Source organism: Bos taurus, chromosome 28, assembly GCF_002263795.3.
Source record: "Bos taurus isolate L1 Dominette 01449 registration number 42190680 breed Hereford chromosome 28, ARS-UCD2.0, whole genome shotgun sequence".
Taxonomy (NCBI): domain Eukaryota; kingdom Metazoa; phylum Chordata; class Mammalia; order Artiodactyla; family Bovidae; genus Bos; species Bos taurus.
The window spans coordinates 12,236,391-12,261,737 of NC_037355.1; the positions used below are offsets into that span (position 1 = coordinate 12,236,391).

Consider the following 25,347-nt stretch of genomic DNA (forward strand, 5'->3'; position numbering starts at 1 on the left):
ATTCCAAACCTCCAGATTTGAGTAGTGAAAAGTATTTCTGAGAAGATTCTTAACTTTCAGTTCATTAGTATGTAACATTTTTAAATTTTAAATTCCAATTCTATTCCAGTTTTGAGAGTTCACAAAAACCCCATAATATGGACCGGACAATGATATTATCTGTAAGTAACAAATGAAGAAACTGAATCCCAAAGGTCTCAGTCAGCTACTCAAGAACACTTCTCTAAGTGTTCTTGTTCAGTTGTTCAGTCACTCAGTCATGTCTGACTCTTTATAACCCCATGGACTGCAGCACTCCAAGCTTCCCTGTCCTTCACTATCTGCCGGAGCTTGCTCAAACTCATGTCTATTGAGTTGGTGAGGCCATCCAACCATCTCGTCCTCTGTCATCCCTTCTCCTCCAGCCTTTTGTCTTTCCCAGCATCAGGATCTTTTCCAATGAGATTCTTCACATCAAGTGGCCAAAATATTGCAGCTTCAGCTTCAGAGTCAGTCATACCAATGAATACTGAGGATTGCTTTCCTTTAAGGGAAAGAGTTCTATTTCAAGGAGCTTCCCTGGTGGCTCAGAGGTTAAAGTGTCTGCCTGGAATGCGGGAGACCCGGGTCCCATCCCTGGGTCGGGAAGATCCCTTGGAGAAGGAAATGGCAACCCACTCCAGTACTCTTGCCTGGAGAATCCCATGGATGGAGAAGCCTGGTAGGCTACAGTCCATGGGGTTGCGAAGAGTCCAACACAACTGAGCGACTTCACATTCACTTTCCTTTAAGGTTGACTGGTTGGATCTCCTTGCAGTCCAAGGGACTCTCAAGAGTCTTCTCCAATACCACAGTTTGAAAACATCAGTTCTTTGGTGCTCAGCCTTCTCTATGGTCCAGCTCTCACATCCATACATGACTACTGGAAAAACCATAGCTTTGCCTATACGGACCTTCACAGGCAAAGTAATGTCTCTGCCTTTTAATATGCTGTCCAGGTTTGTCATACCTTTTCTTCCAAGGAGCAAGTGTCTTTTAATTTCATGGCTGCAGTCACCTTCCACAGTGATTTTGGAGCACAAGAAAATAAAGTCTGTCACTGTTCCCATTTTTTCCCCATCTATTTGCCAAGAAGTGATGGGACCAGATGCCATGATCTTCATTTTTTGAATGATAGGTGAATGAGTACGGGCTGTTGAGTGAAATGCCTTTAGATTTTGAGTAAGAAAAACATAAAGAAAAAATTACATTTCAGGGTAAATTATTGCTGTGACCGGAGAAGGCAATGGCACCCTACTCCAGTACTCTTGCCTGGAAAATCTCAGACAGAGGAGCCTGGTAGGCTGCAGTCCATGGGGTTGCTAAGAGTCAGACACGACTGAGTGACTTCACTTTCACTTTTCACTTTCATGCATTGGAGAAGGAAATGGCAACCCACTCCAGTGGTCTTGCCTGGAGAATCCCAGGGACGGGGGAGCCTGGTGGGCTGCCGTCTATGGGGTCGCACAGAGTCGGACACGACTGAAGTGACTTAGCAGCAGCAGCAGCAGCATTGCTGGGACATTGGATGTATTCTATAAACTTCGCTTACTGACTTTATTTTAGAAGATAACACTTTTTTAATAATGTGTTTTTTAATTTTTGGTTGCACGGGGTCTTGGTTACTGTGCACAGGCATTCTAATTGCGGTGAGCAGGGCCTACTCCTCGTTGCGATGCACGGGGTTCTCTTTTGATGGCCTCTCTTGTTGTGGAACATGGGCTGTAGTTGTGGTGCACAGGCTTAGTTGCTTCGAGGCATGTGAGATCTTCCCAGACCAGGGATCAAACCCCTGTCTCCTGCATTGGCAGGAGGATTCTTATCCACTGCACCACCAGGGAAATTCAAAAAGATAACACTTTTCCTGAGTGTTTGAATCTTGAGTTGAAGAGAATTATGATGAATACCATGCTCTTCTTTTGCTTAAGGGGTTGGATCACTTTTGATTTCTTTATTTCCCTGAGTGTCATCCTTGAAATAGAACTCTTCATTTTCTCTACCAATTTTCCCTACCCCCTCCCAGCTTCATTTCAAGAAGAAAATATGACAAAATGTGATCATTTGTCTCCTAAGACTCTGAGGGTGTTAAAAGAGCGCTGAGTGGTAAAACAGATGGAATTATACTAAAAGCACATGGCCCCTTATAATTTTCTTCTTTAAAAAGCTCCAGAACTTAGGCTTAGTAATGGAGTAGACTTTTCTATTCTTGTGTAAGGCAATAAGAAATCTGTTTCTCCCTATTCTGACTCACTGCTGTTTTCCCAGAGCACATGTCCATTTTCAATCAGTCATTAAGAAATGATGATTTAATAGACTCTCATTACTGCTTATGAAGAGACCATGATTCCTAATTATATTGAGAAGGGATATAAAGTATACCAGGTTATGAGAGTAGTATTTACTAAGTTTTTTCTGAAGCTTCTGTTGTTTGATGAAAAATAAACAGATGCCTTAGCTGCCTTTGCCATTACAGTTTATTTCTACCATTACATAAATGGTAAATATACTTTTCTACAAATACTGACTCAGTAGTGTTAAAGTATAGTTTTTCAATAAAACTTAAATTTTTTGAAGTTAATATCTAGCATTGTATTTCTAGCAAAATGAGGGTGATAGTTGCCAATCCTGTGTGAATGAAAATTGCTGTTTTAGGAGGAATTTTTGTTAGCTCCTAGAAGCAGCAGTAAAATCTTTAAACTCTGTGCTTTAGATGGTACACTCAGTTATTTGGAACAATGCCATTTTGCTATTTAGCTTTTGACATACTGAAAATAAAGACAGTAGAAATTGAACGTCATTCCTTTTACTTTATCTTCAGATTTAGTTTTAAAATATTCTTTCTTTATAGATTAATAGCTATATAGTCTCATGTAAAAAAATTCATTGGAAAGATTTAGTATGACCATGTTACTTTGAGAACTCTATTTCTGGGAAATTCAAGCACACATTGAAAACTGTGAAATTCAGATATCTACGGTGTGAATCCTTAGGTCCAGTGTCTTAGCTGAATTAGGAAAGATATGACAGGAAACCCAAGTACAGCAGAAAACAGATGTCACAAGTTCAATACATTCATTAGGAGACCATTATTAGTAAGTAATATCAACTTATTAGTATGTTCCTACAAAATGAAAAATTATAGTGGGGTTATAAAAGCACCAAGTTCCAAAGAATAGCAAGGAAAGGCAAGAAGGCTTTCTTTAATGAACAATGTATAAACGTAGAGGAAAACAGCAGAAGGGGAAAGGCTGGAAATCTCATCAGGAAAATTGGAAATGTCAAGGGAATATGTCTCCCAAAGATGGGCACAATAAAGGATGGGAATGGTAGAGACTTAGTAAACACAGAAGAGATCAAGAGATGGAAAGAATACACAGAAGGACTATACAAAAAAGATCTTAATGAACCAGATAACTACAGTGGTGTGGTCAGTCACCCAGAGTCAGACATTCTGGAGTGTGAAGTCAAGTGGGCTTTAGGAAGCAGACTGCCTAATGGATGTGATGGGAGTCTAGTAGAGCTATCCAAAAACCCTTAAAGATGATGTTATCAAAGTGTTGCACTCAATGTGTCAGCAAATCTGGAAGACCCAGCCATGGCCCCAGGACTGGAAAAGGTCAATCCTTATCTCAGTTCCCAAGAAGAATAGTACTAATGAGTGGACAACTGCACTCATCTCCCATGCTAGTAAGGTCATGCTTAAGATCTTGCATGCTAGGCTCCAGAACTTCCAGATGTCCAGCTTCCAGATGAACTTGGTTCAACTTCCAGATGAACCAGGAACTTCCAGATGTCCAAGCTGGGTTTAGAAAAGGCAGAGGAACCAGAGATCAAATTGCAGACATTCGCTGGATCATAGAGAAAGCAAGGGAATTCCAGAAAAACATCTACCTCTGTTTCATTGACTACACTGAAGCCTTTGTGTAGATCATAACAAACTGTGGAAAGATCTTAAAGGGATGGGAATACCAGACCATCTTACCTGTCTCCTGAGAAACCTGTATGTGAGTCAAGAAGCAACAGTTAGAACCCTGTATGAAACAACTGATTGGTTCAGGGTTGAGAAAGGATACAACAGGCTGTCTGTTGTTACCCTGTTTATTTAACCTGTACGCTGAGCACATCATGAAAAATGCCGGGCTGGATGAGTTATAAGCTGGAATCAAGACACGCAGGAAAAACATCAACCACTTCAGATATGCGAATGACACCACTCTGATGGCAAAAGCAAAGAGGAACTAAAGACCCTCTTGATGAGGATGAAGGAGGAAAGTGAAACAACCAGCTTCAAACTAAACATTAAAAAAACTAAGATCATAGCATCTGGCCCAATTACTTCATGGCAAATAGAAGGGGAAAAGGTGGAAGTAGAGACAGATTTCCTTTTCTTAGGCTCTAAAATCACTGTGAATGGTGACTGAAGCCATGAAATCAGATGATTGCTTCTTGGCAGGAAAGGTATGACAAACCTAGATGTTGTGTTGAAAAGCAAAGACATTACTCTGAGGACAAAAGTCTGTATAGTCAAGGCTATGGTCTTCCCAGTGGTCATGTACAGTTGTGGAAGCTGGACCATAAAGAAGGCAGAGCACCAAAGAATTGATGCCTTTCAACTGTGGTGCTGGAGAAGACTCCTGAGAGTCTCATGGATATCAAGACAATCAAACCAGTCAATTTTAAAGGAAATCAACCCTGAATACTCATTGGAAGAACTGATGCTGAAGCTAAAGCTCCAGTATTTTGGTCAGCTGATGTGAATGGCTGACTCATTGGAAAAGTGCCTGATGCTGGGAAAGATTGAGGGCAGAAGGAGAAGAGGGCATCAGAGGATGACATGACTAGATGGCATCACCAATGCAGTGGATGTGAACTTGGGCAAACTTTGGGAGATGGTGTGGGACAGGGAGGCCTGGTGTGCAGCAGTCCATGGGTTGCAAGAATCAGACACAATTGGGTGACTGAACAAAAACAACAATAAAATCCAGAATTAATATGGGGAGAACAGAGGTGGTTAATTCCTATGGAAGGCAAGCATAAAGAGAAATGTGAATTTGACTAGGAGTTAGATGCCCTAGATCTAGGCTGTAATTGACATCTATCCCAGAGGGAAATCTGGGTAATGTATCCAGCCTGTCAGGATCTCCTCCCATTAAACTTGCATTTATCACAGAATTGTTGTGGAGAATCAAATGATACAGTGTATATTGAAGTGTTTTGTGCTTTCCTGACTATTTCCATCTAGAATAGATCATACTGGTGTCTCTGTCCCCTTCCTCCCATACCTTGTCCATGCAGTTTATTCTACCCATTCATTTTGTATGTCTCTCTCTGCCTCTTCAGAGAAGGTGATGGCACCCCACTCCAGTACTCTTGCCTGGAAAATCCCATGGACGGAGGAGCCTGGTAGGCTGCAGTCCATGGGGTCGCTGAGGGTCGGACACGACTAAGCGACTTCACTTGCACTTTTCAATTTCATGCATTGGAGAAGGAAATGGCAACCCGCTCCAGTGTTCTTGCCTGGAGAATCCCAGGGATGGGGGAGCCTGATGGGCTGCCATCTATGGGGACGCACAGAGTCAGACACGACTAAAGCGACTTAGCAGCAGCAGCTCTACCTCTTAGACTGTCAGCTCATTTAGGGTTGCTTCTGAATCATCTTGGTATCTCCAGCCTCCAGTACATTGAAAGTTCTTAATATATGTATGATAAACTTTATTTTCATAATCATTACTGTCATGTGAAAATCTTCAAGCTAACTTTATATTTATTTTTTAAATATTTATTTATTTTATTTTATTTTGTTTCATTTATTTACTTGGCTGCCCCAGGTCTTATATGCAGCCTGCTGGATCTTCGATCTTTGTTGCAGCATGTGGGATCTTTTAGTTGGTGCATTCAGAGTCTTTCTTTTTAATTGGGGCGTGTGGAATCTAGTTCCTTAACCGTGGATGGAACCTGGACCCCCTGCATTAGGAATTTCGAGTCTTAGCCACTGGACCAAAGTCCCCAAACTTAATTTAAATAAATAAATAAATTTTGTTCTGGATGCAAACCTTGAATACTTTCTCAGGTTCCTGCCGTGGCCTCCTTCTTTCCTTAAAGCACCTTTTTTTTCTGGGACTGTGTCCTCCCCAGCCTTTGCCAAGTTTGTTGAACAGGCTGGAGTCTGCAGTGACACCACTGGGCTCTGTGGCTCTTGCACCCTATTTCACTGCACCCTTTCTGTGCCATTCTCCCTGCAGTGGATTGAATAGGGGGCCCCAAAAAGGTGTGGCCTAGTCTTCACCCCTGACATCTCTGAAGGTGATCTTATTTGGAAATAGGGTTTTTCAGATGTAGTTATGGGTCTTGAGGCGAAATCATCTATCTAAATCCAATAACTGGTCTCCTTATAAAGGAAAGAAGAGGGAGTTTTGGGATACACAGACACAGATAAGAAACATGGAGGAGGAAGTGATGGGGAAATGGAGGCAGAGGATGGAGAGACATGGCAAGAGTTGCCAGCAGCCCCCAAAAGCTGGGAGAGGATATGGACACATTTGCCCTCAGAGCCTGCCCAGGGAACAGATCTTGTCAGCACCTTGGTTACTGAGTTTTGACCAACTGAAAACTGAAGCAGCCAACCAGATGTCCCTATTCTTCCTTCCTTAGACTGTGCCACGGGGTGGTGCCTTCTTGCACTCTTTCCAGGGACTTCTCAGTGACCACCCATCACACATGCAAAGCTCAGTGCTTTGTTTCTTCCCGGTTCATTGTGGAGGCCAGCACTGTAATAACACCATGTGGTATTGTCTCATGTTTTCACAGTTAGACATAAAGTTTATAAATTTTTCTAAGCTTGTAAATAGTCCTAAGAAATGGGCATACATTCATTACTTGGATTATATAACTCAGTGACTCATTAATTATAATTTGAAGAATTTTAAAATAACTTCTGCATTTATGAGACTAAGTTTTAGTTGATTCGTTGATATTTTATCATTTTTGGACTCTCTTTATTTTTTTAAATCAAAGAGTGGTGCCAGGAGCTGAGCCGAACTGGGAGAGAAGTGAGTTTGAACTGGGAGAAAGCTGAGCCGCCAAGTGTCCCAGTTGCCGGAATACTCGATTAAAGCACCAAGCCCCAAATGAAGGAGTTAAATAAACCTTTAATCACTTAGTGAGATGATGCAAGCAATGGAGTGAAATAGGATAGAGTGCTGCTTCTCTCATGGAATGGTGAACTTGTGGGGGTTAGCTGGGTTACCTCAGATGATTCACTGTGCAGCCTGACCTAAAGCCTCGGGCAGATTTGTGGATCATGGAGGGCGGGGGGGGGGGGGGGGGAGCAAAACAGGTAAAAGGGAGGAAGAGTACTGATTACTGAGATAGAGTTGAAAGAGGTGTCCTCAAGGTTTTCCCCTCCTCCTCCACATGAGGTTATGGCAAAGACCCTTGAAGAAAACAGCTGCCCAGATCCTCCATTAAACAAACCTAGGGATGAAGGCACTCAGGGCTAGCTCTGCAAAACTATGTAAGAGTAGAGCAAGCCATAGTCTGGGGTGAGTCTCTTGAAGAATTTTCCACCGTTTGTTGTGATCCACACAGCCAGAGGCATTGGCGTAGTCAATAAAGCAGAAGTAGATGTTTTTCTGGAACTCTCTTGCTTTTTCCATGATCCAACGGATGTTGGAAATTTGATCTCTGGTTCCTCTGCCTTTTCTAAATCCAGCTTGAACATCAGGAAATTCACGGTTCTCATCCTGTTGAAACCTGGCTTGGAGAATTTGAGCATTACTTTGCTAGCATGTGAGATGAGTGCAAGTGTGCAGTAGTTTGAGCATTCTTTGGCATTGCCTTTCTTGGGATTGGAATGAAAACTGACCTTTTCCAGTCCTGTGACTGCTGCTGAGTTTTCCAAATTTGCTGACATATTGAGTGCAGCACTTTCATAGCATCATCTTTTAGTATTTGAAATAGCTCAACTGGAATTCCATCACCTCCACTAGCTTTGTTCATAGTGATGCTTCCTAAGGCCCACTTGACTTCACATTCCAGGATGTCAGGCTCTAAGTGAGTGATCATACCATCATGGTTATCTGGGTCATAAAGATCTCTTTTGTACAGTTCTTCTGTGTATTCTTGCCACCTTGTGATTCTTGTGTATTCAAGAGATGGGAATATCAGACTACCTGACCTGCCTCCTGAGAAATCTGTATGCAGGTCAAGGAGTAACAGTTAGAACTGGACATGGAACAACAGACTGGTTCCACATCAGGAAAGGAGTATGTCAAGGCTGTATATTGTCACCCTGCTTATATTAACTTATATGCAGAGTACATCATGTGAAATGCAGGGCTGGATGAAGCACAAGCTGGAATCAAGATTGCCGGGAGAAATACGCAGATGACACCACCCTTATGGCAGAAAGGTAGTGAAGAAGAACTAAAGAGTCTCTTGATGAAAGTGAAAGAGGAGAGTGAAAAAGTTGGCTTAAAACTCAACATTCAGAAAACTAAGATTATGGCATCCGGTCCCATCACTTCATGGCAAATAGATGGGGAAGCAATAGAAACAGTGTCAGACTTTATTTTCTTGGGCTTCAAAATCACTGCAGATGGTGACTGCAGCCATGAAATTAAAAGACACTCACTGGAAGGAAAGCTATGACCAACCTAGACAGCATATTAAAAAGCAGAGACATTAATTTGCTGACAAAGGTCCTTCTAGTCAAAGCTATAGTTTTTCCAGTAGTGATGTATGGATGTGAGAGTTGGGCTATCAATAAAGCTGAGCACCAAAGAATTGATGCTTTTGAACCGTGATGTTGGAGAAGACTCTTGAGAGTCCCTCAGACTGCAAGGAGATCCAGCCAGTCCATCCTAAGGAAATCAGTCCCAAATATTCATTGGAAGGATTGATGCTGAAGCAGAAACTCTAATACTTTGGCCACCTGATGTGAAGAACTGACTCATTGGAAAAGACCCTGATGCTGGGGAAGATTGAAGGTAGGAGGAGACAGAGGATGAGATGGTTGGATGGCATCACCATCTCAATGGACGTAAGTTTGAGTAGGCTCCAGGAGTTGGTGATGGAAAGGGAAGACCGGCATGCTGCAGTCCATGGGGTCGCAAAGGGTCAGACACGATTGAATGACTGAACTGAACTGAACTGGGGTAAGTGTTGACTGCAACTCCTTTCTTGTGAACTGATAAAATTTTACAACTTTAGACCATATTTGCATTAAAAAATTAAAGTTAAATAATAAAAATAATGAGTTGGTAATACCTACACTGTGCTGTTTTGGGCTATCAGCAGAGCCAGTGATATTGCCTACTTACTAGAGTAAAGTTAAACTATATTTTTACTTTTGTATATGTTTTGGGAAACCAAAACCAGACAGATACATACAATTAAGAGGAAGTTCTGTGAAGAACTGTAGACAGAAAGGAACATGGGATTGATTTACTTGCTAAGTAAAATTAGGTTGACAGAATTGTGTGTCATCTGGTTAAAGAGTTAGAGCAGACCATCCATGTTGTATCTGTACCAATATATACTAGTGAGACTGTGACATGAAGAAAATAAAAACTACACTCTAAGAGAAGAAATGTACACATTGTTATATTCTATCAACAGTGATAGACCTCCCTGGCGGTCCAGATGCTAAGATTCCATGCTTCCAAGGCAGGGGTTATGGGTTCAGTCCCTGGTCAGGGAACTAAGATCTCACATGCCTTTCAACCTAAATCAATAAATAATATTTTAAAATATCAAGTGATAAACTATGTATGCATTATGAAATGATTATTACAGTCTAGCTAATAAACACATCCATCACTTCATATTTATTTTCCTCCCTCCCACCTTGCCCTTTCCTTCCTTCCTTTGTGGTGAGAGTGCTTAACTGTCTTAGTAGATTTCAGGTTTATATGTGGAATGTAAATAATCAAACTCATGGAAGAAGCAGAAAGTGGTAGTCATCAGGGGCTGAGGGAAAGGGAGGGAGAAGTGGGAGCTGTTAGTCAAAAGATACTAAACTTCATGTAGGATAAACTTACTTTAAAAAATAAATGTTGGTTACACCTTCAGATATTTACTCTGCTCAATAGGTTTTGCTTCTTTTCAGGAGAAGTACCTCTAAATTGGCTTCCCTGATAGCTCAGCTGGCAAAGAATCTGCCTACAATGCAGGAGACCCCAGTTTGATTCCTAGGTTGGAAAATTCCCCTGGAGAAGGGATAGGCTACCCACTCCAATATTCTTGGGCTTCCCTGTTGGTTCAGAAGGTAAAGAATCCATCTGCAGTGTGAGAGACCTGGGTTCAATCCCTGGGTTGGGAAGATCCCCTGGAGGAGGGCATGGCAACCCACTCCAGTATTCTTGCCTGAAGAATCCCAAGGACAGAGGAGTCTGGTGAGCTACAGTCCATGGGGTTGCAAAGAGTTGGACATGACTGGGTGACTAAGCACACCTCTAAATTGAAGGTTCCCACTGTTAAGCTGAAAAATATAGTAAATACACTATCAAGCAAAAACAAAGTCTGGAAACACAGCAAAAATAGGGTAATTTTCAAGGGTGTGGAGGGTATAGAAGACTGCTCATAGGACAGGATCAATTACTTAAGTACTGGAAGAAGAATGGACCCATAGACCTTGCAGGGGACGACAATCTGAACTTTGGAAACAGGATGAGCAAAAGTGTGGGGTAACGAAATTACCATGGCAAACTCATGGGAGCCTGACTCCATGATTCTGTGTGACTAAGCTCTGACTAAAGCAAGGTCAGTAATTTAACCTAACTGCTCCTTAGCTCAAAACCCTGCCTCAGCCACCTACTGCCTATGTCAATTGAGCAAGTTATTTCATCTCTCTGTGACTCAGTTTCCAACTCTGACACTGAGGCAATACTAGCAGTGATCCCCTAAAGTCATTAGAAGTAGAACAGTTCATACACAGAGAGCACTTAGATAAGTGCTGGGGAAGTTGCCACTTAAGATTAAGATTGAGAAAGTCATAAGAAACTGTTGTTACCACCCTAACAATGAGAACAATGTAGATTTCTTACAAAATAATGGTTTTTAAACCTACTCAAGACCTAAGAAAGCAAAGAAACTTAAACAAACTGAAAATCCAGAGTGCTGAAAAGAGACACCACCCCAGCTGCTCTAACAGAAGTACTAAGAGAAAGAGGAATCTGCCATTGAGTGAGTAAGAAGCAACCAGTTAAATTTTAATAAACTTTTAATAAGCACATGAGTGATCTCATGATGGTTTAGAATTCTGTGGAACAGTGACTACAGGATGGGTCTGTATCTATGCGTCAACTCTTTCCTATGTGCCTTCACTGATTTTGTAGTGTCCTTGTAAGCATAAAGCTGAGGGCATGTATGGAAAGCTTATGAAAAGTCTGAGATTTTCACTGAGTTCAAAGCAGTTGGAGGAGCCGGAAATCTGAGAGAATCCTCTTGGAAGCACTCTGGTCTTTACAAAGTGTAAGTAGTGACCTCTTAACACTTTGAAAGGAGCAGGAATGCTGAGAGCCTTTCCCTTGAGACTCTGCCGCCTTTATTGCAAGCTCTGCATATGCTGCGTGAAGCTAAGGAAGGACAGAAAGAGAGCAGTGAACAAGGACCAGGAAAGAAAGTGAGTTCCCAGCGGGAAGAATTGCTGACAGGAAGGTTAATGAGGCAGAGAAAGATCATCCACAGTGTGGAAACCAGGTGTCTTATCTACAAGCAAAATTAAATATCCTGAGTCTTGCTGGTGTTCTCAAGACCTGCTGAGAGAGAAGTCCAGATTCTTTACTCAGTGGTTAACTGAGTCAAAGATGTCAAAAGCCCAAACCAAGCTCAAATTCAGAGACTACCATTCCCACACTGGCAGCATGACAGAAGAAGGAGTGAGCCTTTTCTGAAAGAATATGTTGTTCCCTTCAGTCTTGATTGTTCTTTGCACATATTTAGCATAAAATAATAAAATGTTGAAGAAGCATGAAGAGGTGGCTGACAGTCAAAAGAAAAACAGTCAATAGACATTAACCTAGAAATGGTACAGATGTTAGTATTATTTTAAAATTACCTGTTATAAATAACCCCAAACATCTAGTAGAAAAGGTAGACAGTGTGAATCAACACATGAAAATTCAGACTATAAAAAAAAGACTATTTAAAAACAGTGAAAATGCTCAACTTGAAAACTATAAGATATAAAGAATGCATTCCATGGATGTAATAGCAGAATGGATACAGCATAAGATGAAATCAGTCCATTTTAAGATAGAGATTATCTAAACCAAAATATAAAGAGGAGATAAAGAGTGAAAAAAATAAGATTACCTGAGAACTGTGAGACAATATCAAACAACCTATTAATATAATTGCTGTCCCTTTAGGAGAGGGGAACACAGTGAGGCTGAAGAAATATTTGAATGAAAGTGAAAAGAAAGTGAAGCGCTCAGTTATGTCTGACTCTTTGGGACCCCATGGACTGTAGCCTACCAGGCTCCTCCATCTATGGGATTTTTCAGGCTAGAGTACTAGAGTGGGGTGCCATTTCCTTCTCTAGAGGATCTTCTCAACCCAGGGATCAAACCTGGGTCTTCCGCATTGCACACAGATGCTTTATCATCTGAGCCACCAGGGAGACCCAATATTTGAATAAATAATATCTTTTTATGCAAAATTGAACAAAGAGCAATCTACAAACCCAGTAAGTTCAGTAATCATAGGCAAACGTTGAATACAAAGAAAACCATTACTGATGTGCAATATAATGTCACTGCTGCAACCAAAGATAGGAGAGAAATCTTAAAATCAGCCAGTATAGAAGACATATGGCTTAAAAGAGAACAAAGATAAGAACAGCTAACTTCTTGTCAGACACAGTGGAAACCAAACAGATGATGGAATCTGTAAATTTAGAATTCCACATCTGGAAAACAGTATTGTTCAAACATGAGGACTCAGTAAAACACTGCAGGCCGACAAAAGCTGAGACATTTTGTTGACTTGCACTAAAGGAAATACTGAAAAAGTATTTAGGCTGAAAGGTATTAATACCAGATGAAAACTTAGATCTGTAGAACACAACAAAGAACAAAAGGCTGGTTTTGGTGTATGTCTGTCTGTCTCTCCTTCACTTCAGTTCAGTTGCTCAGTTGTGTCTGACTCTTTGCAACCCAATGAATGGCAGCATGCCAGGCCTCCCTCTCCATCACCAACTCCTGGAGTTTACCCAAACTCACGTCCATTGAGTTGGTGATGCCATCCAACCATCTCATCCTCTGTTATCCCCTTCTTCTCCTGCTCTCAATCTTTCCCAGCATCAGGGTCTTTTCCAATGAGTCAGCTCTTCGCATCAGGTGGCCAAAGTATTGGAGTTGCAGCTTCAACATCAGTCCTTCCAATGAAGACCCAGGACTGATCTCCTTTAGGATGGACTGGTTGGATCTCCTTGCAGTCCAAGGGACTCTCAAGAGTCTTCTCCAACACCAATTCTTTGGCACTCAACTTTCTTTATGGTCCAACTCTCACATCCATACATCACTACTGGAAAAACCATAGCCTTGACTAGATAGACCTTTGTTGACAAAGTATGTCTCTGCTTTTTAATATGCTCTCTAGGTTGGTCATAACGTTCCTTCCAAGGAGTGTCTTTTAATTTCATGGCTGCAATCACCATCCGCAGTGATCTCGGAGCCCCAAAAAATAAAATCAGCCACTGTTTCCACTGTTTCTCCATCTATTAGCCATGAAGTGATGGGACCAGATGCCATGATCTTCGTTTTCTGAATGTTAAGCTTTAAGCCAACATTTTGACTCTCCTCTTTCACTTTCATCAAGAGACTGTAGTTCTTCTTCACTTTCTGCCATTAGGGTGGTGTCATCGGCATATCTGAGGTTATTGATACTTCTTCCGGAAATCTTGATTCCAGCTTGTGCTTCTTCCAGCCCAGTGTTTCTCATGATGTACTCTGCATATAAGTTAAATAAGCAGGGTGACAATGTACAGCCTTGACATACTCCTTCTCCTATTTGGAACCAGTCTGTTGTTCCCTGTCCAGTTCTAACTGTTGCTTCCTGACCTGCATACAAATTTCTCAAGAGGCAGGTCAGGTGGTCTGGTATTCTCATCTCTTTCAGAATTTTCCACAGTTTATTGTGATGCACACAGTCAAAGGCTTTGGCATAGTCAATAAAGCAGAAATAGATGTTTTTTTTGGAACTCCTTTGTTTTTTTGATGATCCAGCAGATGTTGGCAATTTGATCTCTGGTTCCTCTGCCTTTTCTAAAACCAGCTTGAACATCTGGAAGTTCATGGTTCACGTATTGCTGAAGCCTGGCTTGAAGAATTTTTGAGCATTACTTTACTAGCGTGTGAGATGAGTGCAATTGTGTGGTAGTTTGAGCATTCTTTGGCATTGCCTTTCTTTGGGATTGGAATGAAAACTGACCTTTTCCAGTCCTGTGGCCACTGCTGAGTTTTCCAAATTTGCTGGCATATTGAGTGCAGCACTTTCATAGCATCATCTTTCAGGATTTGAAATAGCTCAACTGGAATTCCATCACCTCCACTAGCTTTGTTTGTAATGATGCTTCCTAAGGCTCACTTGACTTTACATTCCAGGATGTCTGGCTCTAGTTGAGTGATGACACCATCATGATTATCTTGGTTGTGAAGATCTTTTTTGTACAGTTCTCCTGTGTATTCTTGCCACCTCTTCTTAACATCTTCTGCTTCTGTAGGGTCCATACCATTTCTGTCCTTTATCGAGCCTCTCTTTGCATGAAGTGTTCCCTTGGTATCTCTAATATTCTTGAAGAGATCTCTAGTCTTTCCCATTCTGTTGTTTTCATCTATTTCTTTGCTTTGATCACTCAGGAAGGCTTTCTTATCTCTCCTTGCTATTCTTTGGAACTCTGCATTCAGATGCTTATATCTTTCCTTTGCTTTTCACTTCTCTTCTTTTCCCAGCTATTTGTTAGGCCTCCCAGACAGCCATTTTGCTTTTTTGCATTTTTTTTTCCATGGAGATGATCTTGATCCCTGTACTAGCTCTTAATAATATATAAAAATTGCTAAGGGATTTTGAATCTTAAAAAAAAGTCCTTTAGAACTTGAGGGTCAGGATTGAAAGAGAGAGCTTTTTTTTAACAGCAGTAACTTTTGATGTTTATAAAATTGTACTGCATACTAAGATTATTCCCTCAATTTTTAAAAGCCTAGTTTTTAAATAAATGTTTTGCTCATTTCACTACACTGATTTAATGGAGGACTCACACATAAGTTTATTAGGGGTAAAGGCCATTAATTCTTTCTTTGCTTTTTACCCAGCTTAATGCACTGGCATATAGGCATTAATATTCACTGACTTTTCAATTAGAAGGATGTTGGTAATGGTAAAGGGTAAAATTTCATTTAAATACTGGTATAAGGGAGGAACACAGAAATGAATAGGACTGCTTAGAATAATACATGATACAAGAGGTAACATTTGAACAGATACTGAATGTTTTTTTGGCTGATCTATGAAACATATCACTTTGGGCAAGAATGATACACAAAAAGAGGGGAAGAAGAAAGGTGTAGATATGTGTTGCTGAAATCGAGTTTTTTTTTTGTTTGTTTGTTTTTGTTTTTTTTTTGAAAAGTGATGAGCTGAGGAAGGTAGGTTGGTGCCCAGTTAAAGAGTGAAGGGGGTTCCATCAATGGGTTTTGAACAGGATATACATCAGATTTGAGTGTTTTAGGAAGATTAATTGGCAAGGAGTTCTTTCTTTGAAGCAAAAGTCAGTCCTCTTAGCCTTTACAGGGAGTCTGTTAATTTTCTCCTTTCTTACTTTTCCAGGCAGCCCTCCCATGTTTTGGCTCTACTTCCCTTTCCTCTGTTCTCTTGTTCTAACACTTTTGTCCCTACTTGGGCATGACAGTAACAGCCCACAGACACCCTCCTGTTTTTCTGAGCTGCTCTTCTTACTCATAGAATAAGTATTCTTTCACACCTCTGTTGAATACATCAGTTCTCTTTTCTGCATGTCTTTTAAAAAAAATTATTTATTTATTTATTTTGGGTTGTGCTGGGTTTTTGTTGCTGCACAAAGACTTCCTCTAGTTCCAGAGAGTGAGGGCTGCTCTCTTGTTGCAGTGCACGGAGTTCTCACTGTGGTGGCTTCTCTTGTTGCAGAGCGCAGGCTCTAGGTGTGTGAGATTCAGTAGTTGGCAGCTTGCAGGCGCAGTCGTAGCAGCTTGCTGGCTCCCGGGGACACTGGCTTCAATAGTTGTGACTTGTGGGCCCTAGAGCTTGTAGGCTTCAGCAGTTGCGGCTCCCAGGCTCTAGAGCACTGGCTCAGTAGTTGTGATGCGTGGGCTTAGTTGCTTCAAGGCGTGTGGAATCTTCCCAGACCAGAGATTGAATCCATGTTCCCTGCACTGGCAAGTAATCCATTGTACCAGCAGGAAAGTCCCTGCATGTCTTGTTTTTTAACCTCTGTCCACATGGACATGCAACTGTGATGGGAAACACTGTGAATCTTTCAGGGTTAAGTACTCCCACAAGACTTAAAGCCAAAAAAGCAATTTTTCATATTTCTGCTCCACAAAGTAACACGTTGAAACTTGAAGTAGCACATACCCTACAGGACTACAGTTTCTTTTACCTGCAAGAATAAGACAACTTTTTTTTTCAATTTATTTTTATTTATTTGTTGTGCCGGGTCTTAGTTGTGGCACTTGGGATCTTTGATTTTCGTTGTGGCATGCAGGATCTAGTTCCCTGACCAGGGGTTGAACCCAAGTCCCCTGCATTGGGAGCATGGAGTCTTAGCCACTGGCCCACCAGGGAAGGCTCAAGATAAACTTTTTGCCTAGAATACCTTTCTCATCCCTACTTTTCTCCCTACCCTCATTTCACCTGGCTAATCTCTACTCATCCTTCACCTCTCACATTGGATTCACTTCTTCCAGGGAGGCTTCCCTGACATCTCACACCCAGGTTACGTCTATATAACCATGAACTGTACACTTCTGTTATTACACTGAGGTGCAGTTGTTCATTTTTCTATATTCTCTGCTGAGCTGTAAATTTCATTCAGTTTTTTAACAAATCTGTAATATTCATCTTTTTGTAACAAATCTGTCATATTCATCTTTTATGACCAGATCTTAGCCTAGTTGTTGAAATTTAGTAGATTCTCAGCAAATGTTACAGGAAAGAATGAATAACATGATATAAAAATATAAACAGGTATTTCCTTATGGTTTTCATGAAACTCAATTTCTCACAATTTTTTCTTGTCAAGCATTTTTTTGTGATTACAAAGCATTGCCTTTCTTCCCCCCCAGAAGATATTATGTTATATATGTATTGTGATTTCATAACCATGTTTGTAAAAGGCATTATTTGAGTCAAATGAACTCTTTAGTTTTGGTTTCTTGCCCACTGAAAGAATTTGAGAGGGGTAAGGGGAATATTTTAAGGATACTCGTGTGAACATAAAAACAGTTAACAGACTTGTTAAAGTGTTTGAAAAGACTACCTCACAGTAAGTCAGTATTACAGGTCTTCCAGCTATTACATGTCTGTTCTACACTTTTTACACTCTAATTATTCTAACCTTTATTATACAGGAAGGTATTAAGAATTTACTAAGATGAGACTTAAGAATATTGCCCCAGTAGAAAAATGCTCCCTTCTAGAAGCTGTTAAGAAACTCTCATTGTCATAAGCTTTCATTTTAATTCTAATGTGCTCTTCTGTACAACTGTGAAATTAACTAATCATACCCTGCTTGGGTTCCCAATTGTGGTTCTCCATTTCCTGCACACCACCGTAAAAGAAACCACTCACTGTTGGTCTCCCCAGTAGGATTGAGCCCAACTAGTTGAACAGGGTCACTCTACAAAGGTGGTCAGGAGAGGCACGAACTTGGATTTGCAGGAGTAAATGGGAGTGGTTTGCTCTCGTTTTGCAAAGCTTCTTTAACTAAGAAATCGTTTTTGACAAGATGCTTTGTCACATGCTGGACATTTTTTTTTTTTTTTTTTTTATGAAGGGGTGAATGGAAGATAATTTAATCTGAAATGCTGACACCTATGTAGCTAGAGATTAATTGGATACTGTCTGAAAAATTATTTGAGCACCTCAGAGACAGAATCGACATAAACTGAAGGTGGTTTGAAGGCCCATCGTGGCCCTTGCTTGGCTCTTTAACTAGGCTCTTTAACTAGGCTCTTTTACCTAAGTTGTGGGTCAACAACTGCCCTTACTTTGTGTCTACCCTCACACTGGCAAAAAAGATAATTTGGTATCACAGCATACATGGATTTTATAAGACTAGGATATTGTCTACTTCTAACACAGCTATTAATTTAGTGACCTTCCTCTTGGATGCTTATTTTATACAGGAAGGAAAGCAATAATTCTGTTGTGTTAGATGTTGAATCACATGTTTTTAACAAAATGTGTAGTCTCTTTGGCTTTAAAAATTCCTTTCGAGAGCTCCAAAAGATTTTATTGTTTAAAATGTTTCTAGGATCTGATTGCAGCATGTACAACACAGTTATAAGAATGGAAGAAAGTCAAATATGGGGATAGAGGACAGGAGTGGATGTGGTATAGGGAGTGGATATCCTGCCTTGACCAAGGGAGTGACATGGTCTGAAACTCTCAGTGAGAAGCTTAAATCCTCAGTTTGCTATGTTCTGAGAAAGCAAAGAGCTAAAAGAAATCTTATGACAAAAACTTCTGTAAAATAGAATCACATATAAAAGAAAATAATAACTCCAGCGTGTGAATTTTCATAGACCTTTATGTTCACCTATCCAAATGTGCTAGGATGCATGCCGCCATCATGGCCATCTTGAAATAAAGTTGATTTTTGATAAACATTTCCCTGTTCAATTAAGGCTCATCAGCAGACCCTTTGTATTTTCTTAATATTCTAAAATACAGCATTATTCATTTTTAACCTATTGCATTTATCCACTTTATCTGGCTATGAAAACATCACTTTATGGACAGATTTCATTATCTTAGGATGCCTGGGAACCCAGTGTCACCTGTTTCTTTGCTGTGTTTCGAATTTATAGGATTAGAATGCAAAGCTTAGGCTTCCCTGGTGGCCCAGTGAGTAAAGAATCTGCCTGTCAATGCAGGAGACGAAAGAGACATGGGTTCTATCCCTGGGTCAGGAAGATCCCCTGGAGTAGGAAATGGCAACCCACTCCAGTATTCTTGCCTGGGAAATTCCATGGATGGAGGAGCCTGGCAGGACAGGGGATCACAAAGCGTTGGACAAGACTGAGCATGCATGCACAGCGTAGCACAGGGTACAGAGCTTACCTGTCCACAGGAGTCACAAAGTGGGCCAAGAGTTTGCTATTAAATAGGCGAGACTAGTCTTTTCATTCTCAGACAAAATGTTGCCTCCCGTTTCTTTTCTGAAACATGCACCCATCTTGGTCTGCCTTTTCCTTCTCTCCTTTGATAAGAGACATGGGAACAGAAAAATACACCTCCACTAGGGAAAGAATTAAATCCCAGCTTAATGATAAATTCCAAATGAAACTTGGCTTCAGTGTTGGGAAGCATTGGAGATTATGGAGCTCTGACCCCCTGGGGACCCATCCCATTCTGATCAAGGCCCCCACCACCCTTTAACCAGTACTTGTCACTGCCATGCTTGAGCAGGGCATTTGTTGTTTAGTCACTGCTGCTGCTGCTAAGTCACTTCAGTCGTGTCTGACTCTGTGTGACCCCATAGACAGCAATCACCAGGCTCCCCTGTCCCTGGGATTCTCCAGGCAAGAACACTGGAGTGGGGTGCCATTTCCTTCTCCAATGCATGAAAGTGAAAAGTGAAAGTGAAGTCACTGAGTCCTGTCCAACTCTTTTGCGACCCATGGACTGTAGCCTACCGGGCTCCTATGTCCATGGGATTTTCCAGTCAAGAATACTGAAGTGGATTGCCATTTCCTTCCCTAGGGGATCTTTCCAACCCAGGGATCGAACCTGCATCTCCTCTCCTGCACTGCAGTCAGTTTCTTTACCACTGAGCCACCAGGGAAGCCCTGAACAGGGCATAGTGTAAACCAATTTCCCAATTATATCAAGGGAAAGCAGATATTAGATTTTCATTTTAAAAAACTCCTGATTATAAAAGATTGCTCCCAAAAACATGTGTCTTCCTTATATAGTTTATTTAGATCCTTGACCACAAACTCTAGCCTTGCATTTGCCGCTATGTAATGGACATTTTCACTGAGCACTCTCTGCTCACCTCGAGGTTGATTTCACTAACGCGAAGTTGATGATTTCCTATAAACTAGAAACTTTTCTCCTCCACCTAATATTTTATTTTGGTTAATGACCATCCCTACCCCAATACTCCTTATAATGTTATTTTCAAGTTCCTCAATACTGTTAGATAAAGTCTATATTTTTTTCTTCATAATCCTCTCAAAATTATCTTTCCCTTTCACTTCCATTAAGCAGGTACTAGGGTTATTGTCATTAACTTACTCCTGAACTAATGAAATAACTTCGCTATTTTTCCTCATTCAAGGAGAGAAATTCAGTTGAGTCTGTGGGTGTTGGACGTTGTGTGATGTGCTTGAGACACAAAGCTGAATGTCTGTAAATCCCTTCTGCTAGCAAATGGGTTCTGAATTGCTTAGGATTCAAGGCTTTTCTCCATCTTGCTGTGATCTGCCCAGCACTACAGGCTTCATTTATCACAGTGCTTTCTGGGGCCATGACACTCTTGTAACTTAGCTCCTGACTTGCTTCTCCACAAACCCCATCTGCTCTCCATCCCTCTTACCCTCCAACTGTCCCCCACAAACAGTGGAAAATACCTAGTTTTTTTTCTATCTATGGGAACTTGTTCATGACATGTTTTAAAACAAGAGTTGGCAAACTTTTTCTGTAAAGGAACAGTGAGTAAATATTTAGGGCTTTACAGGCCACATGGTTTCTATTGAAACCACTTACCTCTGCAGTTGTAGCCTAGAACCAGTTGTATAATATGTAAAAGGAAAATAGTATTCCAGTAAAACTTTATTTATAAAACAGATGGCTGGCAGGCTGTATGTAGTTTACTGACTCCTGACTTAGAATGTCCCCCTGTACCTCTATGTTCCCAAATTTTCTGTTCTCTGATTCTTTGTCATCATCACCACCAGAAAAGATTCTTGGTTTGATTTAGCACTCACCTCTACCATATCTACTGTAGCAAAGAGGTTACCTTCTTAGAAAGATGCAAATTCCTGGGTAATGGGCTCAAATGTCATTCTTTGCATCTCCTGTATTCAATAATCGGAGAAGGCAATGGCACCCCACTCTAGTACTCTTGCCTAGAAAATCCCATGGATGGAGGAGCCTGGTAGGCTGCAGCCCATGGGGTCGCTAAGAGTCGGACACGACTGAGCGACTTCACTTTCACTTTTTCACTTTCATACATTGGAGAAGGAAATGGCAACCCACTCCAGTGTTCTTGCGTGGAGAATCCCAGGGGCGGGAGAGCCTGGTGGGCTGACGTCTATGGGGTCACACAGAGTCGGACACGACTGAAGTAACTTAGCAGCAGCAGTATTCAATGTTGAGTGAATGAAAATATGAAGACATGAAAATTATAAAATAGATAAGCATTACCTCAAAAAATAGGTCTAAAATTTTTTAAATAAGAAGCATTTGCTCTTTTTCACTGAAATTTGTGGATTTTGACATGTATCATAATTCCAGATGTCTAGACAGAACTTACTGGATAAAACAGTACGAACCAAGGCAAGGAAGACCAAATTCTTGTTATTGATACACTACTCTTTCGTCCTTTCAAATTTGAAAGCCAATAAGAAAAACTGAAACCATGCATATTTTTAATTTTGTAGCATCAATAAATTCCAATTAAGTGTAAGAAAAAGGCCATAATTTAAAACAGTAAAGTATGATAGAAAGACAAAGCTATTTTCTATGATTTTTCTGCATGATAGTTAAGATGAACATCCAGTCCCAGTTAAAATCTCACGGACTTCCCTGCTGCTCCAGTGGTTAAACATCCACCTGCCAATGGAGGGAACATGGGTTCAGTCCTTGGTCCAGGAGGATTCCACATGCCACCGGGCAGCTAAGCTCTATGCTGCAACTTACTCAGCATGCGCACTCTGGAGCTTGTACTCCACAAGAGAAACCACCACAGTGAGAAGCCTGCACAGTGCAACAAAGAGGTAGCCCCCACACATCACAGCTAGAAAAAGCAACGAAGGCCCAGCACAGCCATAAACAAATGAATATAAACTTAAAAAAATCTCATTAGCCTTTCAAATAGTCTATAATATCATCAGTAGTTTCGGATAATATATCTATGATAAGTCTGAAAAACTCAGTGAAAATAAATTTCTTAAAAAAGACAACTTAGTAAAGGGTCTGATTTTAAAAATCATTGTAGAGAATACATTTTTTTCATACACACAACACATAAATACTTTGATTTTGAAAGAAGAGCCCTTGTGTATAATGTCAATAAAAAGGATAACATCTGGGGAGAAATTCAGTCTAAGTGTATAAGAACAACATGAAAAACTTTAAACCTCTACTATTGGCATAAAGCAATGACTGAATGCGTGGAAACGTGTAACATGCTTTTAGATGGGAAGATTTGGTATTGTGAAAATACCGAGTCTTCATTAATTATCTATAACTACGTTGAATCCCCAATCAAAAAAACAAATTACTATTAATATTTTAGGAAACCTTACAAAGACACTAGAAAAATGAACCTAAGATAACATCAAATTTATCAGCCACATCAAATTTCTAGCTCTTAATCTAGAAAAGAGAAATATTATTCTTTTCAATAAAATCTTTACTACTATATATCCAAAGTCAAATTACAAACATGTCCATGTAATAGTTGCAAAAAAAAAAAAAAATAACAAGTAGACAAAAGAGAAATATCCTTGAAATACAAAGAAATACAAACCTTGCAATAGAAAATTAAGTATAGGGCAGCTCACAGTAACTCACAATTAAAAAAACATGAATAAGTAGATAGTAACCATATGGGAAAGAAAGCTCAGCCTCATTACTAAGAAATGCACATTAAAATAAGGTACTTTTAAAACAACCAGATTGACAAAGATTGAAATATTTGTTAAGTCTCAATATAATAAGGGAATTGATAAGTGGTCACTCTTCATGGCCTCTTGATTGAGAGTGTTAATTGTTAACAGATCTATTGATAGGCAACTTGGCTAACTGTCAAAATGTGAAATGCACATCTCCTTCAACTCTTTTCCAGTCAAATTCCTTAGGAAGATTTCCTACTTGTGTAGTTTTGAAAGGTAGTATTGAAATTAAAGTCGTTACACCTAGATGTTCATTAATGGGAGAGACATTGAATTATGGTAAATCAATATTTTGGACTAAGTAGTTCTTAAGAATTAGATAGTTTTGTAGATGTTGATATAGGACAGTCTTCAAATTATAGAGGGAAGAAAGCAAGATGTAGATTATTCTATACATGTTACAATTTCTTCTTTATAAGTTGTTTTGCATTTGACATAAAAAATTCAGATTTGGTAAGAAATTAGTGTCTATAGCATAGAGTCTATAGCAGGTTAGGAGATGGTATGAGAATTGGTATGAGATATATTAAAATTGATGTGTTTATTTTCAGTTTAGTCCTATTCTATTTTTGTAACAGTAATCTTGTTGCAAATAAAGATCATCAAGCTTTGCCTAGATACTTTGTACTAGAGAAAGGCAGGATACAATTTTTGAGTATGAAAAAATGCCTTAGGTTAGTAATATCCCAGCTTCTCATACTGGGTATCACTTACATCACTGTGATAAATGTAATCTAAACCTCAATGTATTTTCAGGACTTCCTGTCTCATAGCTGGATATAGGAAAATCATAGTTGGATGTGTTAACATTTGTTTCTTCTCTCCTCCTGATTCCTTGGAAGGCATTTTTGCCCAAACACACTTGGCCTCAGTATAGTCTCTCACACTTTCCTCTACCCATCCATGGGAAAGTGAGTTAGCAGAAATGTGGGCAGAATAACCTTCTGGGTGGTTGCTGCTCTGGGCCAAGCTGTGAACTGGGAGATAAAGCCCCTGCCTTGCAGAGGGAGTCTGCCTGGTCCAGGGCTGCCAGCAACAAGGTGTGTGAAGTCAACCTCAATTAGCCCCTTCTCCAGGTCAAATTTTATCATTCAGGGGGATGAAAGCATCCACATTCTGACTCTGATCTTACTGTTCATTTGTCCAAAACTCATCTGAAAAGACAGATAGTATTTATCGAGTTGCCTCAAAACGCCAGTATTACACTATTCAGGAAATGTAATAGTCCCCAAAACTCATCATTGCAAGCCTCCCAGGGTGTAGGTGAAGAAACTGAGGTTCCAAAAATTGAGAAAACTAGTTCCAGTTGAGATAGTAGCTAAACTGAAAACTGGAACACAGATTTGGTCCTTGTCTAGTAATTAAAAGATTTTGCAGGGAACCACTAATATTTAAAACAAAAGACTATTAGGAATTGCTTCATGTAATCAAATATTAGAAATCTACATCTGATGGGGCTATGCATTGCTGATGGAGTGTTGTTTTTATGGAGATTCATGCAAGATGACCCATACAGTTTCTCAGTAAGACCTCTGGATCCACCTGGAAGATCCCCAGTTACTATGTGGAGAAGATCCCCAGTTACTATGAGTTTTTGTTGCTAAACTAGATACAGTAGGTCAGGCTTTACTTGCCAGGTTGTCACATTGAATTAAAACCCAATTATTAGATGAATCTTAGAAAAATATCCTATCCATCCTGTACTGAAAAAATGTCAGCTTAATTAATCTCTGTGGGAGCTGCTCTTACCACATATTTATAAGCTGGAAATTTACTTACAATTGAAGTTTCTTGAAAACTTTGTTTAAAAAAAATAACTAAAAATTATTTGAATAGACTTCCAAACACATGACTTCCCTGGTGGCTTAGTTGGTAAAGCGTCTGCCTACGATGCAGGAGACCCCGGTTCGAACCTGGGTGGGGAAGATCCCCTGGAGAAGGAAATGGTAACCCACTCCAGTACTGTTGCCTGGAAAACCCATGGATGGAGGAGCCTGGTGGGCTACAGTCCATGGGGTCGCAAAGAATTGGACGCGACTGAGCGACTTCCCCTTCCTTCCTTCCAAATACACAGTAGGGATTTCAAAAGCACTAAGACTAAGAAAAGTAAGAGCTTTACATTTACTTAATAGGTTCTTACTGAGCAGAAAATTAAAATCCCCAACTTGGAATATGATTTACATTGTAACTATGTTTAAGGAGGAATGGGAATTTGAACCTAGTATTA

The 25,347-nt window shown here is 40.2% G+C and overlaps 1 non-coding gene across 1 annotated transcript; it reads left to right on the forward strand.

The window, feature by feature from the left end:
- The first annotated feature begins 24,973 nt into the window (after positions 1 to 24,973).
- On the forward strand, positions 24,974 to 25,046 carry TRNAR-ACG (transfer RNA arginine (anticodon ACG)). Its single transcript has one exon. It is a non-coding gene; the product is annotated as a tRNA-Arg (tRNA).
- The last annotated feature ends 301 nt before the right edge of the window (positions 25,047 to 25,347 follow it).